The sequence below is a fragment of the Macrobrachium nipponense genome, chromosome 12, assembly GCF_015104395.2.
Source record: "Macrobrachium nipponense isolate FS-2020 chromosome 12, ASM1510439v2, whole genome shotgun sequence".
Taxonomy (NCBI): Eukaryota; Metazoa; Arthropoda; class Malacostraca; order Decapoda; family Palaemonidae; genus Macrobrachium; species Macrobrachium nipponense.
In genome coordinates, this window is record NC_087205.1 from 77,198,948 (window position 1) to 77,220,616 (window position 21,669).

At 38.8% G+C, this 21,669-nt stretch overlaps 1 long non-coding RNA gene across 2 annotated transcripts; it reads left to right on the forward strand.

Annotated features, from left to right (window-relative positions):
* The first annotated feature begins 3,351 nt into the window (after positions 1 to 3,351).
* LOC135225031 (uncharacterized) lies at positions 3,352 to 21,575 on the forward strand. Of its 2 annotated transcripts, none has more exons than XR_010316884.1 (3): positions 3,352 to 3,589; positions 14,357 to 14,982; positions 20,821 to 21,575. It is a non-coding gene; the product is annotated as an uncharacterized LOC135225031 (long non-coding RNA). The 2 variants fall into 2 exon arrangements; XR_010316883.1 differs by lacking the exon at positions 3,352 to 3,589 and adding an exon at positions 3,759 to 4,518.
* Positions 21,576 to 21,669: the final 94 nt, after the last annotated feature.

The following is a 21,669-nucleotide window of genomic DNA, read 5'->3' on the forward strand; positions in this document are numbered from 1 at the left end:
AATCATGCAAAATGTGTTACTATATGTAATGATAGCTAAGAGAATGTCAGTTCGGAACAGCGTTAATATAAAAGAGAGGGAGAAACAAGACAGTGAGAGAGAGAGAGAGAGAGAGAGAGAGAGAGAGAGAAAATTAGGCACAGGAAGAGTCTACAACAGCAGCCGTAACACGCACAAAGTTTTAATCAAAGCGCTCCCATAAAAATCTTCACCTATGACCTGACCTCTACACTCTTGCCGGAAACTCGACAGTTCCGGTGACGTCATAAGTTCTGCCACAAGGGGAGGAATTAAGTCGATCCATCACACCTAAAGGACGGCGTTAGATAATCTACAACCAATATGAATGATCAACAGGAGGGCCAAAAAGCATATCCCAGCCTATTCTAGGTGGGACATTCTCCTTTGTAGAACCTTCGAGAAGCCCAGCAGCGAAGGAGAGCACCAGTTGGAAAAAAAAAGGGCTGCCGCACAGCTCTAACGAAAGTAGATCAGTTACCCAAAGCCAGAGCAGTTGCTGTTAACAGAACTTCAAATTGATTTGGAGTCTTCATTGCTGAGCTTGTATCTGTGACTGTATGATTCTAGTGTGAATGAAGGGAAGAAGCTTGCACTGCATCTCATTTAAAGACTCCTGAGAAACTCAAACAAATAATATATTATCTATATATATATGCGATATATATATATATATATATATATATATATATATATATATATATATATATATATATATATATATATATATATATATATATATATATATATATGATCCATCCGACCACTGGACGAGTCGCCAGACGGGAGTTGATGGGGCCAGAAATCACCACGGAATAGTTTAATTTCCACCCTTCCTGGGTCACCAACAGAGATTTACTGCCACACTACATATGTTTTTGTATATATACTCCTGTAAGACATCCTATGTCCATATTTTACCAGTGATCAGGAGCACAGAAGGAAGTGCTCGAAATATATGGTTACAACGTTGAAATAGTGTTTTACGGGCCGTTTATCTTCATATTATACTGTTGTATTACTGTAAAAAGACATTCATATATATATATATATATATATATATATATATATATATATATATATATATATATTATACTGTTGTATTACTGTAAAAAGACATTCATATATACTATATATATATATATATGCGATATATATACATATATATATATATATGAATGTCTTTTTACAGTAATACAACAGTATAATATGAAGATAAACGGCCCGTAAAACACTATTTCAACGTTGTAACCATATATTTCGAGCACTTCCTTCTGTGCTCCTGATCACTGGTATAATATGGACATAGGATGTCTTACAGGAGTATATATACAAAAACATATGTAGTGTGGCAGTAAATCTCTGTTGGTGACCCAGGAAGGGTGGAAATTAAACTATTCCATGGTGATTTCTGGCCTCATCAACTCCCGTCTGGCGACTCGTCCAGTGGTCGGATGTTCTTAGACACCTGCTATAGGAGCGGCCTAAGGATTAGTTTGTCGATGTCATCCGATTTCCAGTGTCCTCCTGACAGGTTCATATTGTTGGTTTGATTGATGATAGCAGATTCCAGCATTTTGCTTTTGTACGGACAGCCACTTTTGGTTGGGGGGAAGAATAAAATTTATTGAGGCAGGGGGCTCCGCCACTTCCAGTTCAATAGTATGGCCTTTATCCCTAATATGTAGGAAAATCCCCGAGTTCTCTGTTGCATATCGCACTGATCTTTTGTGCTCTGCTAAACTTTGCGAGATGGATCTACCGGTTTCCCCAACGTAAATCTCATTACAATTGCTACACGTGTCTTGTAAACCCCGGCTTCTTCTTCTCTTTTATTTAATGAGCGAACTCCCGATGGATTTGGGATAATGGAAAATAAAAGGATTATTAGACCTGAGGTGTTCTGTGGCTTTTTGAATGCTTTCATCGTATGGAATTTTCAATTTATTGCTAAAGTGTATTTGTCTATTGGGAGAGGGACCTCTATAGTATATTGTATTCGCTTTATGTATAGCCTTCTCGATAATCTATAGTAGGTAAAGCAGTTGCATTAGCTGTTGGCGGATCGTGTTGAATTCTTTATCTACGTACCCATTTGAAATCATTCCAAGCCCCCGAGGAATAGGTTGCACCCGACCATAGTATTTACGGATACATCGTGGTAACTTAAGAAATGATTATATGAAACAACGAAAAGTTGGTTTCCTGTGTTCAGTGAATGCATATCTATTATGCTCTCTTATGATTAGTACGTCCAGGAACGGCAATTTCCCGCCCTTTTCCCATTATGTTTTAAATTTTATAGTCGGAACTAGCGAATTTAGTTGATTGAAAAATGCATTGAAATCTCCCCAGCTATCATCCCAGTAAGTAAAAATATCATCTACGTATCTAAGCCAGACCATATTGCGGGGTTTGATAGAGGACCAAATTTCTGTTTCGAAATATTCCATGTGTAGTTTTGCTAGAAGAGGGAATAGGGGACTGCCCATGCTACAAACTGTTTATGAAAATTACCATTGAAAGAGAACACCTTGTTAGTTACACAGAGGTTGATTAGTTGTATCGTTTTGTCAATACTAAGAGGATGAGTCGCCAGACGGGAGTTAATGAGGTCAAAAATCACCAGGGAATAGTTTAATTTCCACCCTACCTGTGTCACCAACAGAGACTTACTTCCACACCTACTTATGTTTTTGTATATATAATTTTGTAAGAAATCCTATGTCCATATTTTACTAGTGATCAGGAGCACAGAAGGAAGTACTCGAACTATGTGATTGCGAAGTTAAAATAGTGTTTTAGGGGCCTTTCAGCTTTATACACACACGCACAAAAACACACACGCACACACACAAATATATATATATATATATTATATATATATATATATATATATATATATATATATATATATATATATATATATATATCATATCTATATCTATATCTATATCTATATCAATAAATATATATATATATATATATATATATATATATATATATATATATATATATATATATATATATATATATTCAGTTTGTGTTTGCTACCTCAATAACGTAAGTCGTAAGTGAACTGAAAATTTTGCTAATTTGCTGCTATAGGTGTTAGTTTTTTTTATAAGGGGTGTCTTGCAGATTACAGAGCAACACCAATAACACTGTTGGTGAAAGATTTGTATCGATCTTGTGAACAGTCGTTTCTGTTGAACAGATACGATAATCTATAGGAAATAAAAAAAAATTATTACTGACTTCCTAAAAGCTTTTATCTTATCTATTTCACATATTTCCTTAACTGCACATTTTACACTCAAACCCAGTATCGTCAACAACAAAAACTTCATGCTCACCACCTTAATTAACGATATTAGATTATTGAGACTTTACTCTTTGTTCAAGAAAAATATCTGCCTCCCACTCCTCCTTCCTTGGCCTGACGGTGCGGCATCTGTTGGGTGCTTAATTAGTTACTTGTTCAACTACTTCGGGGTTTCATAGTCGCGGAATCGTGAATCGTGTTCGCTCTGGACCAGCGGAGGGAACGAACTTTTGTGCGTCATAGTGCGTAAGTAGTAGTGGTATTAAATGTTTTGTTTTTCATAGTTGTAGGGCTGCCAACAGATGTCACCACAACCAGTCACTGCGACGTAACCTTTGCTGTTTAAGAGTCCTTGTTTGATAGTAAAAAAAACTGGTGGTTGTTTAAGCGTTAGTTTGAAAGAACGGTGGCAGACTGGCAGTGACCTGAACTTGTTCGAATGATTTTTTAGTTCCTGGAAACATTGGCTATTTAAGCCCTTTGCCAGGTCTTTAGATTCGTCTAACTAACGGGTCCCCTCCCCCCTCGTATTTTGGACAATGGTGTTGATAGGTGAATAGTTATTATGGCCTATATGGCGCCCGGTGGGTGCAGTCGTTAGGGGTTTGTTTTCTTGTAAAACTCACGTGTAAACCACGTATACCTGGTGATTTTATTTGACAAAAACTTCCAAATCACTTTGGGCTAAACCATTAATTGAATAGACTTCAAGGGTGTTCGGTTCCACTTTTAAGGCTACTCAGAATGAGCGTTTTCATTAATGCCTTTCCACGGTGACTGTTGGTACTACTGCAATTACTATAAAGGTGTTATTTTGTAGCTTACAGATTATTGTAAAAGTTTTGCTTTACGTTCAATTTGAAATTGTCTTGATAGTTTTAGCTCTGTGCTTCAAGGAATTACTGTTTCAAAGCTAATGCTGTGTCAGTGCCCAGAAGAACAATCTTAAAAAGGTTTGTCTAAACCTGTATTAAAAGGGAAGGGGAGTACTTTATACCGTTATTACATTTTCGACTTAAAAGAAATTTCCCTAGTTTTAAATTTGTGCTTTGAAAGTTTCATATTAGTTTGTTGGCTAATGAGTACTTCTAGAGATGGTGGATTCCGCCCTTATATCCTAAATTTCAGGGCATCACAGTGTATGTGAAGTTTTCAAACTAATATCGCGCACTAAGGTAAGGAAGTGGTACCCTAGGTTAGGTGTAGTTGATTAGGTAGTTTGCAAATGTATGTTAAACATGAAAGCACAGATTAAAACATAAGTAAATGGTGATTTGTTGTTCAAGATGCTGTTGGTTTAAAGTAAAATTATACCTTAAGGGTTCTTTTCGATGCATGACCAGTTAGCAGTTTTTCATTTCATGGCTTCATAGTTTGTGGTTGTAGAACAATGTTTAAAGGCAAAATGCTATTGTTGGGGGTAATACCTCAGAAGCACTCCGCACTGGATATTAAAATAATCACCTACATGGAAAGAGCATGTGAAAAGCAATATAAAACGTATAGTCATTATGAGATTGAACGGGGTGGAATTAAATGAGCTTGATAAGTTTTTACCTCGAATTTTTCCTAAGTCGGGAGAGGTGTTTCCTCTACAGTAATGTTAATTTTAATGAGCCCTCTAACTTACTTTCTTACGCAAACAAAAGCAGTTCCAGTTACTCATTATTGGCCGAGAGGTGTGACCAATTACGAACGACTTTAGTCAAAAACTAAGTTTCACTAGCATTTCAGCGGAGTAATAAAGTTACCTGTCCAGTGTCCACTGGTATCCTTGTTTGACTGAATACTCTAATTATGAAGCAAAAAACGGCCTTTTGTCTTCCTGTACCTATGGTAGAGACAGTGGCTGGCCCTTCTGGCATTAATTTTGACAGACCTTCAATTTCCTACCAATTGTTTGCAGTGCAATGTGGGTTATGGTGAATTTTATAATTATTTGTCTAGTGGTGGTGAAGAAGTTGTGATTGAAAATGCTCAAAGACATAATTTAATTCTAAAGTAAAAACACTGCGAGTGTTGTGGAGCTATTTGTCAGATCGACTACAACAGGAACGCCTTTAGGCATGATCCGCCACGGTAAGTAGCCTTACTGTAACCCGTGTCTAGCGCAACATTACCTCTTGCCAGTACATGCCGTACTTGCCAAGAATCTTTAAATATGCGGATAAGGAGCGAAGCGCCGTTCTGCCACGGCCTTACTGACAGCACACACAAATCGATCATCACGGATATGTAGTCGCTCCCTACTTTGTTTGTTGTTTTGGTATCGCCGCCATATTGGTTTTGGTGTTCTTCCGCCGATTTCGGTCGGCGGTCGAGTCGTCGTGTTTAGTATTGGCCCTTTGGGGTTAATTACAGTCGTCCGAATAAATATTACTTTAAATTCTTGTTCAGTGGGTAAAATAAAAGGAAAACGTCAATTGCCATAGTCTAGGCCACCGCGGATTGCTTCCGTAGAAATACCGTTAATATAAGTATCTAATCATTGATGAAACAAAAACCCATGAAAGGTGTAAAGTAAGCACAAAATATGTTAGCGTAGTCATAAATACTAAATTGCAGTAGGAAATGACTCTGACTTGATAATGTCAGACTATTTTTCGATCCGGTGAAAGGCGTAGCAGCAGTAGACGATTCGTAATGCGTCATGAGCAATAGGCTCAATTCTAGTATAATTTGATCTATAGTCATCATGTATAATTCACTTATGAATATTCATTCACACGGAAAAAAGGCTTCCCCTCCAAAAGATACACATCTTAACTTACATAACAGTAATACGCATGATGACAAGTGCAATAATAACAATGTTCTTAACGTAAGCAATCTATGCACAATGTCTCACTTAATTATTGTAATAGTATTGATAAATGTGCATGATAGAAGTAATAATATGGTTTTAATGTTGATCACGATATTAATACTGGTGTATAAATCTGCAAACTGTCACTTGTGCAGTGAAAATATGTTTGGAGAGTCGCAGAGTAATTGTAACCAGAATTCTAATTGGCATATTTGGATGTAATAATGTTGAAGAAATAATAGTCAGTTACATAAACGGTTTTGGTAACGCAGTATATGAAAATGAAGCCTCATTAGCATATAGCCTTTATTTAGTGCATATCATCATGTTAACCTTTGCGGGTCACATCATGTGGCCAGTAATGGCCTCTCCTATAAGTGGAAGTGTTACTTGGTCCTTGAACTCTTTCACCATGGCTGACATTGTGGTGAAAAGCAAATCCTCCAGTCATTTGTGCTACCGGTCGTGATCTCCACAAGTTACCAGTCGCCAACTGCCTGTCCGCCACTCCCTTTCCTTCCATATGAATACAAGCACCTCAGTGGAGTGATCGGTATGGTCTTGACCTGCCACCCCGGTGTGCGCTAGTTCGATTCTCGGGCATTCCATTGAGTTCTGAGTGATGTTTATTTCTTGTGATAGAAGTTCACTCTCGACGTGGTTCGGAAGTCACGTAAAGCCATTGGTCCCATTGCTGAATAACCACTGGTTCCATGCATCGTAAAAACACCATACAATTAAACAATCCATATGAATAGTGTGCATTGCAACATTGTTATAGAACTGAACTGAATAACTAAACTCTTGTTCCACATGCGATTGAGTGCAAAATTTTTGGTATTTCTACAGAAGCAATCCACGGTGGCCTAGACTATGGCAAGTGACGTTTTCCTATGTTATTTTGCCCACTGAACAAGAATTTAAAGTAATATTTATTCGGACGACTGTAATTAACTCCCAAGGGCCAGTACTAAACACGGCGACTCGACCGCCGACCGAAATCGGCAGAAGAACACCAAAACCAATGTGGCGGCAATACCAAAACAACAACAAAGTAAGGAGCGACTACATATCAGCGACGATCGATTTATGTGTGCTGTCAGTAAGGCCGTAGCGGAACGGCGCTTCGCCTTATCCACATATTTAAAGATTCTTGGCAAGCACGGCATGTACGGCAAGAGGTAATGTTGCGCTGTGCACGCTAGACACTGGTTACAGTAAGGCTACATACCGTGGCGGATCACGCCTAAAGGCGTTCCTGTTGTAGTCGATCCGACAAATAGTAGCTCCACAACACTCGCAGTTTTTTTGCTTTGGAATGAAATTGTCTTTGAGCATATACAATCACAACTAATTTACCACCACTAGACAAATAATGATAAAATTCACCATAACTTAATTGCACTGCAAACAATCGGTAGGAAATCGAAGGTCTGTCAAAATTAATGCCAGAAGGGCCAGCCACTGCCTCTGCCATAGGTACAGGAAGACAAAATGCCGTTTTTTGCTTCATTATTCGAGTATTCAGTCAAACAAGGATACCAGTGGACACTGGACAGGTAACCTTATTACTCCGCTGAAATGCTAGTGAAACTTAGTTTTCGACTAAAGTCATTCGTAATTGGTTATGAAACCCATGACATCATAACGATGTCACACCTCTCAGCCAATAATGAGTAATTGGAACTGCTTTATTTGCGTAAGAAAGTAAGTTAGAGGGCTCATTAAAAGTAAACATTACCATAGAGGAAACACCTCTCCCGACTTAGGAAAAATTCAAGGTAAAAACTTTATCAAGCTCATTTAATTCCACCACGTTCAATCTCTCATATAATGACTATACTTTTTATATTGCTTTTCACATGCTCTTTCCATGTAGGTGATTATTTTAATATCCAGTGCGGAGTGCTTCTGAAATATTACCTTTAGTACTGGCCCTTCGGGGTTAATTACAGTCGTCCGAATAAATTTTACTTAAAATTCTTGTTCAGAAGGTAAAACTGCATAGAAAAACCGCAACTGCCATACTCTGGGCCGCCGCGGATAGGTACACTAGATCTACCCAAGCGATGTAGGGCAAGTAAATAAGTAATTTTTAAGGAAATATTTGCACCTCCGACTTGTTCGTGTTAAATGTGCAGTTAAATGTAGTCTTCCAGTATAAAATTAATACTTCATTTTCCGAGTGCAAGAACGGGTACTGTGGAATACGCCGTATGACTCTTAACGGTTTTGCACTTTTGTGTAGAGACCTTGGTGTGGAGGACAAATGAATTTGAGGGTCTCAAAGAGCGTCATCGGAACAACAATTAACAGTAACCAATTATATTATCCCCCATAAGTGACCAAGTGCTCTTATACACGATACTGGGCCAAGTATGGTTTAAAAGCATGGTACTGAAGCTGTGCTTGGAAATGCTAATGTAGGCAGAAACGCTGAACCACCTACACATCCTGGCCAGCCACGAATGAGCTAAATATTTGCGTGCTCACCTAGGCCATTGATGTTCACCTACCGTACCTCGCTTCTGATCCGAAGCGCTCGCCAAAACCATACTTGCCTACGTGCCTTGTTAAAGAACCCTAAAGGTATTGAAAATTAGAAGCCTTCCCTTGAGGATCAGGCATGAAGTGTTTGAGTTGTTAACGAGGTTAGAATACAAAAATTCCTAGTTTTCACTCATTTCCATTCATCCCTCCCATCTAAAAATCACTGGTCCTAACCCTTCCCTCCGAGGTTACGGGCTGCTGTGAAGCAAGAGCCCGCACCAGTACAAAGCTGGCTTAATCTGACAACCCTTCCCTCCATTACCATAAGATGTTAGATATGAGGAGAACTGTAATGAATTAACCAAGCATTTGCGTTGGATACGTAAAATTCGACAATCTCCACAAAAACTTTCAGAAAAAATTAAGTTTTACAATGGACGACAACAATGTTAAATATTTTATAAAACTGAAGACTATTGTTGTGCCTGGTTTGGTAACCGCCAGTTTATGTGAAATATGGGCGCCGTGTTTAGTAACAGCTCCCTGGGGATGAATGTTAAAACAAGCAAAATAAAGTAAATATCATAAACAAAAAAAAGACTAGTTAGCATAAAGGAAAACCAAGTAAAAGCAGTAAATATCCCAGCTGGCAACGAGCGGGAAAAATGCCGCGGTAGTAATATTCATTTTTACCAAATGTACCAGTACATTCTGTAATAACTCCTCTTTTTTCCCACTGTTATCCCTACATTTAAAGGGTCTGTTACCTGGTGCGCCTTCTCCGCTGCATGCATCAGGCATGGCTTATTGTTTGGCAAAGGGTTTTTACGACCGCATGCCCTTGCATTGCTGTCATCAACCAGTTATTGGCGGTGGGCCTCGCCTTTGACTAAAAAGTCCACCTGCAAGGCAGAAGTTTCCGCAGTTAATGGCAGTTGACGCATGACAAAAAGTCACCTTAGCAGCAGTTTCGCAGTTAATGGCAGTTAACCTCCTGACATAAATCCACCTGCAGCAGCAGTTTCCGCAGTTACTGGCAGTTAACCTCTCCTTTGACGAAAAAGTCCATCTGTAAGGCAGCAGTTTTTGCAGTTACTGGCAGTTAACCTCTCTTTTGACTAAAAAGTCCATTTGCAAGGCAGCAGTTTCTGCAGTTAGTGGCAGTTAATCTCTCCTTTGACTAAAAAGTCCACCTGCAAGGCAGCCGTTCCACATTTACTGGCAGTTAATCTCTCCTTTGACTAAAAAGTCCATCTGCAAGGCAGCAGTTTCCGTAGTTACTGGCAGTTAATCTCTCCTTTGACTAAAAAGTCCACCTGCAAGGCAGCAGTTCCGCAGTTACTGGCAGTTAATCTCTCCTTTGACTAAAAAGTCCACCTGCAAGGCAGCAGTTCCGCAGTTAATGGCAGTTAATCTCTCCTTTGACTAAAATGTCCACCTGCAAGGCAGCAGTTCCGCAGTTACTGACAGTTAACCTCTCCTTTGACTAAAAAGTCCACCTGCAAGGCAGCAGTTCCACAGTTAGTGGCAGTTAATCTCTCCTTTGACTGAAAAGTCCTCCTGCAAGGCAGCAGTTCCGCAGTTACTGGCAGTTAATCTCTCCTTTGACTAAATAGTCCATCTGCAAGGCAGCAGTTTCCGCAGTTACTGCCAGTTATAATCTCTCCTTTGACTAAAATGTCCACCTGCATGGCAGCAGTTCCGCAGTTACTGCCAGTTAACCCCTCTTTTGACTAAAAAGTCCATTTGCAAGGCAGCAGTTTCTGCAGTTAGTGGCAGTTAATCTCTCCTTTGACTAAAAGGTCCACCTGCAAGGCAGCAGTTCCGCAGTTACTGCCAGTTAACCTCTCCTTTGACTAAAAAGGTCCATCTGCAAGGCAGCAGTTTCTGCAGTTACTGGCAGTTAACCTCTCCTTTGACTAAAAAGTCCATTTGCAAGGCAGCAGTTTCTGCAGTTACTGGCAGTTAACCTCTCCTTTGACTAAAAAGTCCACCTGCTAGGCAGCAGTTTCCGCAGTTACTGGCAGTTAACCTCGCCTTTGACTAAAAAGTCCACCTGCAAAACAGTAGTTTCCGCAGTTATTGGCAGTTAGCTTATCCTTTTACTAAAAAGTAAGACTGCAAGGCAGCAGCTGTCCTTTAAGTCGCCTTTTACGACACGCAGGGCCTACAGTGTAGTATTGTTACACCCCGACCACAGGGTCCACATTCTGTAACAACTAATATTCCTCAGTTTTTACAGGGACACATTTCCTCACGAACCTTCCGGCAGATTTTATAGTCTACTTCTATATGTAAATGTGAATACAAGGACGGAAAAATCAAGATTGCTTGTTGTTGTTGAAGATTAATATGGCGTTATGCCAGCCCGGGCTCTTGCTCATAGAGCAACGCGTAGGTCATATGAATATTTTGCAGGTGGAAATGTGAGATTTAGGTTATGTGGTGAGCCTTTATTGTGATAACAATGGAATATGCTGGTGAGATGGTATGGTTGATAAAATGAAATGAAAGGTTAACAGGAAAGTTTGCAAACCCCTTTACCTTAAGGTACCCATCAGTAGGAGAAAAATATCGATAGTAGCGAGTGCTGGCGAGTCAGAGACAGCCAGTAAGGAAATCGGAAAAGTTGTTGTCGTAGAAAAACCGGAACAAAGCTAAACTTTATTGAGTTCAAGTACCACTTTTCATTACTCGAAGATAGAAAAAACCGCACCGATCGTCAGTAGTAGAGAACTATGAAAGAAAAACGAAAAATTATCAGTTTTAGAAACAGCAAAACAGAAGTTGGCAACAGCTTACGCATTAGTTTGAGTGACAGTTGATAAATTCCGGTCGTTAGGTCTTCTTTGTATTCCTAACTTAGGGGAACTGTAAAGTGATAGAAAACGACGATACATTAATGCAGTAGCTATAGCAAACTTGTTTACCTCGTGCAATAATAATTTCCCCAAAGTTGCTTGCGGCATTTCTGGCTTTTTTTCATATCGTAAGTCAGTCTAGCCTTTTAATGATATTCCATAAACAAAACTCGAGACATCTAAGAGATAAATAGTTTCCTCCTCCCGTACTATTTTCATCTCACAGACGTTCAAAAAGTTAACGTCGGTACTTCCAGTTCAAATAATTAACAAATTTTTGTGTTAAATCTTATTCGCTTGACAGATTCAGCTAATATTTTTTATTTTTAGTTCCTTATTCATAATAAACTTATGCTGATATTACACATTTGCAGAAATTGGTTTTTCTTTTCACCGAAATGTCAGTATTGCAAAGAATTACCGTAATCAATTGACTGAAAAGTTTCAGACTTAGTGTTGAGTATGATAGTAAAAAATTATATAAAAACAATTAAATTTTCATGCTTCATTATTTCCAAATATAAGTAACAGATTTGATATTCAAAACTAAAAGTTTCACTGATGATATTGAAATATATATTTAATGAGATAGTCATTTTTGGGTAAACTTTACAAGTTACAGTTACAACTCATAACGTCTCCTATCCACCCTCATTTGGTCCAATAGGCTGACCCCGTTATATCTGTTAGTTATAGTGAGTGACTCTAAGGTAACATTTTTTTCTCGCCTTTGTAACTCCTTTGCCGACTTTGAGTAGATTCAATGACATGTGCTCTGTCTTTGTTGTATCTTGTGTTCATTAAACTACAATCGTCCTTATTTCTATGTAACTGCGCCCTGTTGTATGTGGCTCAATGCGGTATAAAATTCTCGGCGTCTTTTGAGAATTTTCTATTTTAAAAAGGCGGATCCAATCACGACAGAGTTTTACTGCCATATTTGGCTACCTAACTTGAATAAACCTCCTAACTAATTCAACAAATAATGTGTTCAACTATTGTTAAGGGAGTTACAATAACCTTGTTTTACCATTGAGTTCTAGCGTTTTTGGCGTATCCACTTTTTTTCATGGATTGTCTGAGCTCCATTGAACAGAATACCATCTCGCCTGAAGTTCACTGTGGTAAGAGTTTGGTTGAATAAAATGTGACGGGTACTTCCACTCTCACCTTTACTCGTCGGTCTTGACAGATGCAGTTGAATTGCACAACAGAGCATCATGCTCTGGTTGTTTATAAATAGGTGGTAGATGTGACTTAGCCATGGATCAATTGCAAATTCAAGTTCATTTTACATTTGTTTTAAGGTATGCAAACTGGTCTTCTAAAATCACCTCTTACCAACCAGTCCCGCTTTTCTCTTTGATCTTGAGAGTTGAGCAGAAGGGTGCATCCTCGCCCCCTTTATTTACCTGTCGCTAGTTTTAGCTACTTTGTTATTAAACTTCAATGACCGGACCAGTACTTGTGGAATGTATATCTACTGTATATGTATTGTGAATAAGCCCTAAAATGTAATTAGTCGAATTTCATATTGAAAAACCTTATTTCACTGAATCTATTTTATGAATAACATTTAAATCATGTCTGGTTTTGTAGGAACTGACGTACTAGAATGAAGTAAGATTAATTTTGACCTTGGTTTTCTTAGTACATGCTGTTTATGTGGAAACCCTGGATTTAATGGGAACAATTAAGCTCTCTCTGCAGAGAAATTACCTTAATTACTCGCCCTCTTCTGTGGTGGACCAGATTAGTTGGTTCATCTCCCATTCCATCACTATTAAACAGATGATGGCCCTATGGAATAGGCTGAACTGCTTCATCAAGGTTTTGAAGGATGTCCCTCTCCCTGATATTTGCCATCCTGAACCTATTCTTACAAAATTTGCAAGGATGTTAAGAAAATTCTTGATAATCTTGATAGCTAGGGTGGAGAAAAACCTGATCGTCTCTAACCTTTTGTTTTTTTTAAAGGTTTCTAGTATTGTCTCCCAAGATTATTAGATTTAATAGATTTTCAGGTCGACGCGCATAGTACCTCTGCGATGAGCGCAAGTTTGGTAATTACAGTGCCTGTCAAAAAAGGGGCATATCTCCAGACTGCAGTATCAAGTATGTGGAATGTCAAGGATTATAATTGGCTGATTTTATGTATATTGGAAGCAATTAGGCACCTGCGATGCTCTTTTAGATTTGACTTGCCATTTGTAAGAGAATCTGGATGAGAGGATGAGTGTAGAGTAATTCAAAAAGATTTTAGTGCAGCTTTCGATTTGGTGAATCTCTAGGTACTTATTTATGAACTTCAGAATCTTGGAGTGGGAGGATGCGTTTTAGGTTTGTAACAAGATTTCTTTACAAGTAGGCAGCTGCGTGTTGCTGTTGATGGGACCTTTATTGAACCAAGACCTGTTTTGTCTGGAGTTCCACTTCCACAGGGTAGTATTCTTGGTCCATTGGTATTTTCTTAAAACATTTCTCCTTTTATTTTAATAATTTACTTAGTGTTAACTATTTATTAATTTATTTCCTTTTTCCATTACCTTCTGTTACTCCTTTATAATGAAAACCATATTCTGGGATGGAATTTTACATAGATGCAAAGGGGGGTTGTGGGGGGGCCGTTGAGGGAAGGACCACTTCTTAGAGGGGGCGTGATAATAAAAAAATTGAGAACCATTGCTCTAACCTAACAGTTGATTGTTAAGATGAGAAAAGCGTTTTCCCAGGCGTATTCCCATATTCTGTCACTGCTGAGAAATTTTATTTGTTCAAATGTAAAAAGATTTCCATGCTAGGATTCAGGGAGGGGGCCGGGTTGTCAGAAATGTTAAAAAGCAATTTCTTTTTCAGGACATCGCTGCATCCTGCGTTTGGAGGAGGGTTCAATGGCTGTCAGATACATGTTGTCAGCACTTCGTGGCAAATAGCTACTAGAAGTAACCTGCTTTTTTGTGAATGGAAAATTACTTCTAGAAGCTTCTGATGTACCCAAAATGGGCGAGTTTTTAGCAGCCAATCAGTATGCAGAAAATAGAAACTTCTTATATGGGAATGACGATTGCCTGTCGTAATTAGCTCCGCCCATACAGTGGTATATAAGCCTCCAGAAGTGACTGCTCAGGACAGACAGAGGCCACTCAGAGGGTGGACAAGGTTTCGACGGGAGTCTCTCCCTTCAAGATGACTTTAATACCTACCTCCATAAAGTCTTGTCCTGCTTGTGTTGAGGAGGAATCACTAATGCCTGAGACAAAGAGAAGCTGCCAGCCCTTCCTGTTTGTGATGTGATGAAGAGAAGTCTCCATGCCCTTCATGCCCGTGAAGCGCTTGCTGCCTGTGACGAGGGGTAGTCAGCCCTTCATGCTTATGACGAGAGGTAGTCAGCCCTTCCTGCCTGTAGGGTGGAGAGGTCTCCGAGCCCTTCCTACCTGTGACGAGGAGTAGTCGCCAGCCCTACCTGCCTTCCATTTGTACAAGTAAGAATTTTTTTGCGACAGAAGCTATTGTAACGTAAAGAGTTCCACTGACATTTAAATGAAGGAAGAGATGAAGTTTGTCACCTTGCAAGAATTGTAGGTTTTGAAACTTGATCAAAACTGTAATATAAACCTTTCAAGCCTTGGTTACAATGAAGGCCAAGAAGGCTTCATAAAGGCTGATCGAATGCTAATAGATCTGATGCAAGCCTTGGCACAGAAAATGACGTTCATAATTTACCGAAACTTTTATCCAAAAATAGGTGATAGAAACATCAGAAGCTCTTGTCGACTTACTGGCTCATTCTTCCTTCTGCTTACTTCTGAAATCAGGTGTATAGATAATCTTTTATATTCCCTCATATTTACCAACTCCTATAGCTTGTTTATGTATGCAGTCTGATTTCCCTTTGGAGTCACCTTGGGTTTATTATAGTCTGTTGACTGTGTCCTAAGGGGTTTAAGCTAAAGATTTAAAGATAGGAAGAAAAGGCTGTACTAATTAAGGAGATAGTAAAAGTAAACTGACGGAAAATAATAGTAAAAGTACACTGTTGGAAAATAATAGTTTTACATCATATATTCAAGTACCTTAGGAAGTCGTAGGATGTGAGATCTGAACGTGAAAAAAAGACGTTTGAATACTGGAAAGAAGTGAAGGAGTAACTGGTTGAATGCCTTTTGACGCTGTCCCTTGGTGAGTTTTGCAAGAGGGTAGTGTTCAAGTGGGGTGCTTCTTCTGTATCAGTGTCATTCCTTTTATTGTGTTGGTTAGTCTGGTCTTTCCCTTTTGAGCAAAAAGGAATTAATTTGGAACGTTTTTACTTTGTTCAGTGTTTTGACCGTTGTGAAATATAACAAGAGAAAGTTTTAAAACGTTTAGGAGAGACTTAGCATTGATCTTTTTTACTTAGAGCAAACTTAAGTCATGCCCCCAGAAAGAAAGTTTTATTTTTTTTCTTATCACTGAACAAGCTGTCCCTGTACTTCTAAGACAGGCTTCTCAAAGCAATTACTGTTGCTTAAATGAACGGAAAGAAGTTAGTCAAAGTATTACGGCTTATCAACTCCACCGAGGTCGTCAATGTTCTTCCAGATAGTAAGGATGTCACATCATCATTATTATTTTCCCTTGAAGTTGTCAGACTTGGAAGGGGTGGTCTCCACACACCTCTGTTTGACTGAATCCCCATCTGATCTAACTCCTCCTCCTTGTTTTCTGGTGCTTCCGTATTTCCTGCTTTTTGACCAGCTGTTTCATATCTTTAATTATAATGTGTCCCAAACCATTATCATCCCCCACTGCACTTTTGCTATGAAGCTTAACATTTTGTGATGACTATGGCTTTCGAAGCCCTCACTATACTTACGTCAGAGCTCTTTATGCAGCACTGAGTTATACAAGGCTCTTGAATACTTCATAAATCCTTGCTTGCCTGATAATATGGCATTTTTATAACAATCATCTTCCATTTCATCAATACAAGGGTCTTCTCGTTGGTACTAACCTCTCAGTACTCCTTAATAATCCAATGTCCCCATGCTAACATAATTTACTCTTCCAAGACCTGCGTTTTGACCACCGTATGGTGTCCCATCTCCATGTTGTTTTGTTATGTATTTTGATCAGTGTGAGTCCCTTCATCTTATATTTTGGAATCACTAGTATCTCTAGACCATCTATAAAACTGGCTATAGTATATTTTTTCCACCCACATTTTTCCGCACAGGAATCACATGGCCACTTTCCTGACTGGGCCCTTTCCTTTGCTTTCCTTCCTGTCACCGTAGATCTGTTGTATACGCTAATTTTGATTCTCTCCTCGATTTTTTTGCCATCCTCGACTTTAGTAGTGTCTCTTAGAATTCAGTACCTCTTCAAGTTCTACAGTAAGTGTGTTACAATCTCGTCCTCTTTGTTTGGTACTTTTTCCTGCAGTTGCCTCATTATATGGACTTCCTGCTAAGCCCTTCTAAAGTCTCAGCATCTCGTTGCATCCCCTTTTGCTTTGTAGGTTCTCTTTGTCATGCGCTTTCCACACACTTCTGGACTTACCCATTTCTTTATCAGATTTTCTTACGTTCTGGTCAGCTTAATGACTGGCCCACTTGCGTGTTATTCCCTTACGGTCATTGGGACTTATGGTCATTGAGAATTTTCCACAATCATTTTGCATAATTCTCTCTTGACCCTTCAATCATGTAGCATCATCTAGTTTGTCTTTTCTTTAATCATTCAGACCCATTTCAAACCACTCCTAAAATATTCCATTGGGTTTCTTTTCCTTTTATCTCCATTTTCATTTTTCCTTTGCATATCCTATTCTGCATCTTTCTCATTTTCTTCTGCAGTATTATTGATCTGGTTCAGTTCTTACCACCTCCTTTGCCCTTGCCACCTGTCTTTTGGTTTAGCCTCCAACTAAGTTCTTTGCAATGTCCCTACCTTAGGCCCCTTGCTGCTATAACCTCTTTCATTCCTTTTTACTGTAACGCCATTCATATTCTTTCTTCCATCTTATTTTCCTCAACCCCCCTCTTAACATTTTATGCACAGCGCAACTGCGAGGTTTTCTTCCTGTTTCGCCATTCAAAATTTTTCCCTTTCAGCGCTGAATGACCTCATAGGTCCCAGTGCTTGGCCTTTGGCCTAAATTGTCTATTCTATTCTATCCCAGCTTCTCTTTTCCTGTACCTTGAGAAGCCTGGATTTGTCTCGATGGGTCCCATAGGCATTTGCACATCTTGATTCTCCCACCTTGATGTCCCGTCTGCTGCGGCAAACTGCGTATTTCTGTGCTATATCTACAGATACTTTTCTTTATGTACTCCTTTTTTTTTTACATTTTAACATCTTTCAGTCTCCATGCCTTTATTATCATAATCTTTCTCTTCATCCTTTTTCTATCCCTCACCGTCAGATTATGACGAGCAGTGTACAATTCATGAGGGATGCCTTCCCTGGTATATCAGCGGAAACCTTTTCTCGATGCTGCGTTTTTTTCCATAATGAATTATATTCCTTTTTTAATTTTTCACTCTTGCATGCGATCTACTTCCCTTTAGGCTGCTTGAACTGCTTTGCCCTCTACCTCATTTGATCATCCCGGTAGTGGTCAATATGAAGAGTACATTAGCTACCTTTCATTGATATCTTCAGTATACTTTTTTATAATGACTCACACTCGCTAGAATTTCTATTTCCAATTAGAAGGAACCTGCTCCTTTCTAGTGATAACATATCAACGAATGGTTGGTGTCAAGGCCAGCTTGGTATGAAAATGTGGGTGTTTTCACGAAACTACTCAGGGGGAGACTATTAGCTGATGCATCTCAGGCCTTCAGCAGCCATAGGAGTTAGGTTTTATTGTTGTCACTGCAAAGGAATGTGATCTGCTTCACGGACTGTTTAGTTGACTGGCATGGATATTCAAGAAGTGTTGAATCAATCAATATCCGTTATGTTTACTTACCTGCCTTAAATTTCATGTGTTAGCTACCCTTGATTGGCGTAAACGTAGAATGTTATATATTTCCTTGATGTCATGGTGGCGTTTTTTCTTTTCATGAGCACGTCATGTGCATCGGAAGAAAGGCAAGTAGTAGTTTGTTAGTCCGTGTCAATTTGAGCATCGAATGAAAAGGACTTTGATGATTTAAATACTGTTGTGGTGTTATAAAAAAAAATAATTATTTCTGTGCGTGTGCGCGCGCGCGCTATGTCATTTTAAAGGAGCCAGGCACTGGCTGCTATATTTTAAATTTAATTAAGATGGGGAAATTAATCCTTTCCAATTGTATCTTCATTGAATAAAAGGTCATTCGCCATATAGCTTTCGTGTGGCCTTCGAGTTTTGGATTTTGAGGAGAGAATAACTATCAGCTCTGCGAGTCCGCATTTTCTCATCCGGTTCAATAACTGTTACCAAATGTCACGTTTTGCTATGACCACTGACATTTATCATCTCGAGTCCGGTTCATTTAATTTTTTCCTCAGAAATTAACTGCTCTCATTTTCACATCTCTTGAGCCAGGTTCGGTTTTCTGTATTTCGTCCGATTAACACATTGCCGTCATTTAAAATCAGATTAGTACATCCGGTCACCCTTAAAAGATCATATCTGATTTAGGTCTGGTAAACGCAAATCAAAATCATAGTCCCACACCACAGGAAACTGTATCATTTGAGTATGTGAAATCGTTAATTTTCCATCTGTCCTTTACTTATCATTCATCCATCTCATTCCATTCACCAGTTGAAGATGAAGCACTGCTCTAAAGGAAAGATAATAACGAGACCATAAAAATAATAAGGAATTTGTCACTCTCCTTCACTAGGTCTTGGAACCTACGTAATTGCCTGAAAAGAGCTTTCAGTGAGACTAAGGCTAGGCCCATTCTTGGATAAGAAAGAGCGATAAAGAAAGAATTTTATAATAGTCTGTGTTTAGCATTCGTGGTTACGGTGTCTGAGAAACTAAGTAGGATAATTGCCCGATACTATGTCGAGAACTGTTGGTAAAAATGAATTGAAAATGCTCATCAGAAAGTGTTGTAGGGCTGAATAGGGATAGTTTTAGACATTATGGCAATCATTGGTATTAAGGAAGAAACAATAAGCAAGATATAACCAAAGATTAAATAGGCAAGCGTGGTTAATCGAATTACGAAAATCGGGCAAAACTTTGGTGTATTCTTCGAGTTACTGGTTTTGCCAAAAGGCTTTTCTGTTCAGTCAGTATAGACCTAAAATATGCATGTAACCTTACCCAATACGCTGTTCTTTATAGTGGCAGGAATTAAAAACCTCTTGGCCATAGTACGAAAAGCAATTACCTTTTTCTCTCTCTCTCTGCAAATTTCGCTTGCTAAATTTAGGTGTTTGAAAAAAACAAAAGTCCTCTGCTTTTTCGGTATTGTTTAAGCAAGTCTAAAATTCCTCCACAATGTAGAGAGCAAATTAATGATTTTAATATTTTCATAGGTTTGCTAGTGGCTTCTATTTCAAATGCAATAATCTTATATCAGATATTTAGGTGTATACTAGATACATAAGCTCGTTAGGTGGCATAGTTATATTATTCAATGGGGTAAAATTGGTAAGAGCACTTTGATAGTCATGACGGAAAGGAAATCTGTCACTGATGACGTATTTTTTTCTGTAAAAGGTGGGGAATCCGTCTCTCTCTCTCTCTCTCTCTCTCTCTCTCTCTCTCTCTCTCCTCTCTCTCCTCTCTCTCTCTCCTCTCTCTCTCTCTCGCGTCATGGTCTGCATAAATTTTCGAAACTCCTTTTTTGCCGATTTGGTATAGGTTCAAATAACAGACTTATCCCATGCAATATTTGATGGTGGTACCTCACGTTCCATTCAGTTTGCCAATATTTATTTAATTTTATCGGTAGCAAGTATTCTTAGGCCTACCTTGGTTATATAACCGTAAAAGAAGTTGTGTAGTATTTCTTTGTCTGTGTAAAGTGTACCTATATAACAAACCCTGCTATAAAGGCCGATTAAATAAGTTTTTAAGAATAACTTTAAATGTCTCGTTGCCTTAGTAGAAATATCTAGCTACTTTAATGATTAAATTTCTTATATTAACTGTTACGCATAAATGTACATATGTTTTACTACATATGTAATTAAACCAGTCTTGGAAACTAGGTCGTGACTATTATAATATTATATCTTTTATAAAACAAATATGGTTACAGTTTCATTTTTTTCTGAATTTGAAGAGAGGCTAAAAAATTTTGGATTTATGGAGATTTTAACTGAAACATAAGTAACCTTAATTGTCTTACAGGTTTTGAATTACTGCTGCCAATGAGAAATCACAGGTTTTGAATTACTGCTGCCAATGAGAAATCTCGGGTACTTGTGGGTATGGAAGAAAACAACGTCCCTGGACGGATGTCGAGGGAATCTACGGGCCGTCCTCACCCTCCCTCTTATTCGATTACTACCCTGTTAATTCGGCCCCATAGTAATAGGTGCTCACAGCAAATCCCCCCAGTAGTACGAAGAAATAACCTCGTGCTCGAGGAGTGTATGAAAAGAAGAAAAAGTTCCCGGATAGATGTAGAGGGAAACCTACTGGCCACCCTGTCAATTCGGCCCCCCCACTCCAAATTTCATTGGGTCACCCTGTCAATTTGGGCCCCCACTCCAAATTTCATTGGGTCACCCTGTCAATTCGGGCCCCCACTCCAAATTTCATTGGGTCACCCTGTCAATTCATGCCCCCACTCCAAAAATTTCACTGGGCCACCCTGTCAATTCGGCCCAAATTTCACTATCTTGAAAATATACATATAAGAGAACTAGCTGGCAACTAGTTGCCACAGTCGAGTAAGTAAAAAATATTGTCACAAGAGGGTATTTATTAGTTAATTGTATTACTGTACAGTATTTTTAGTAATTATTAACTGGCTTTTAGTGAATTGTACTGTATAAAGTTTTGATTATATTTAGTAATTTATGACCACTGATTTTATAGCTCCTTTCACTAAGGGCAATGGAAACAATGCTAAATTTCAGATATTAGATTAACTGCAGCTTTTTATATTTACTACCTACTTACAGCAACTTAACTCGATTTTTTATGACTGGGCAGCGGGCGGGAAATTGCCCTCCCCACTCCCACAGCAAAAAAAAATTTAAATGTAAAGTGTCCAGAAAACGTTAAA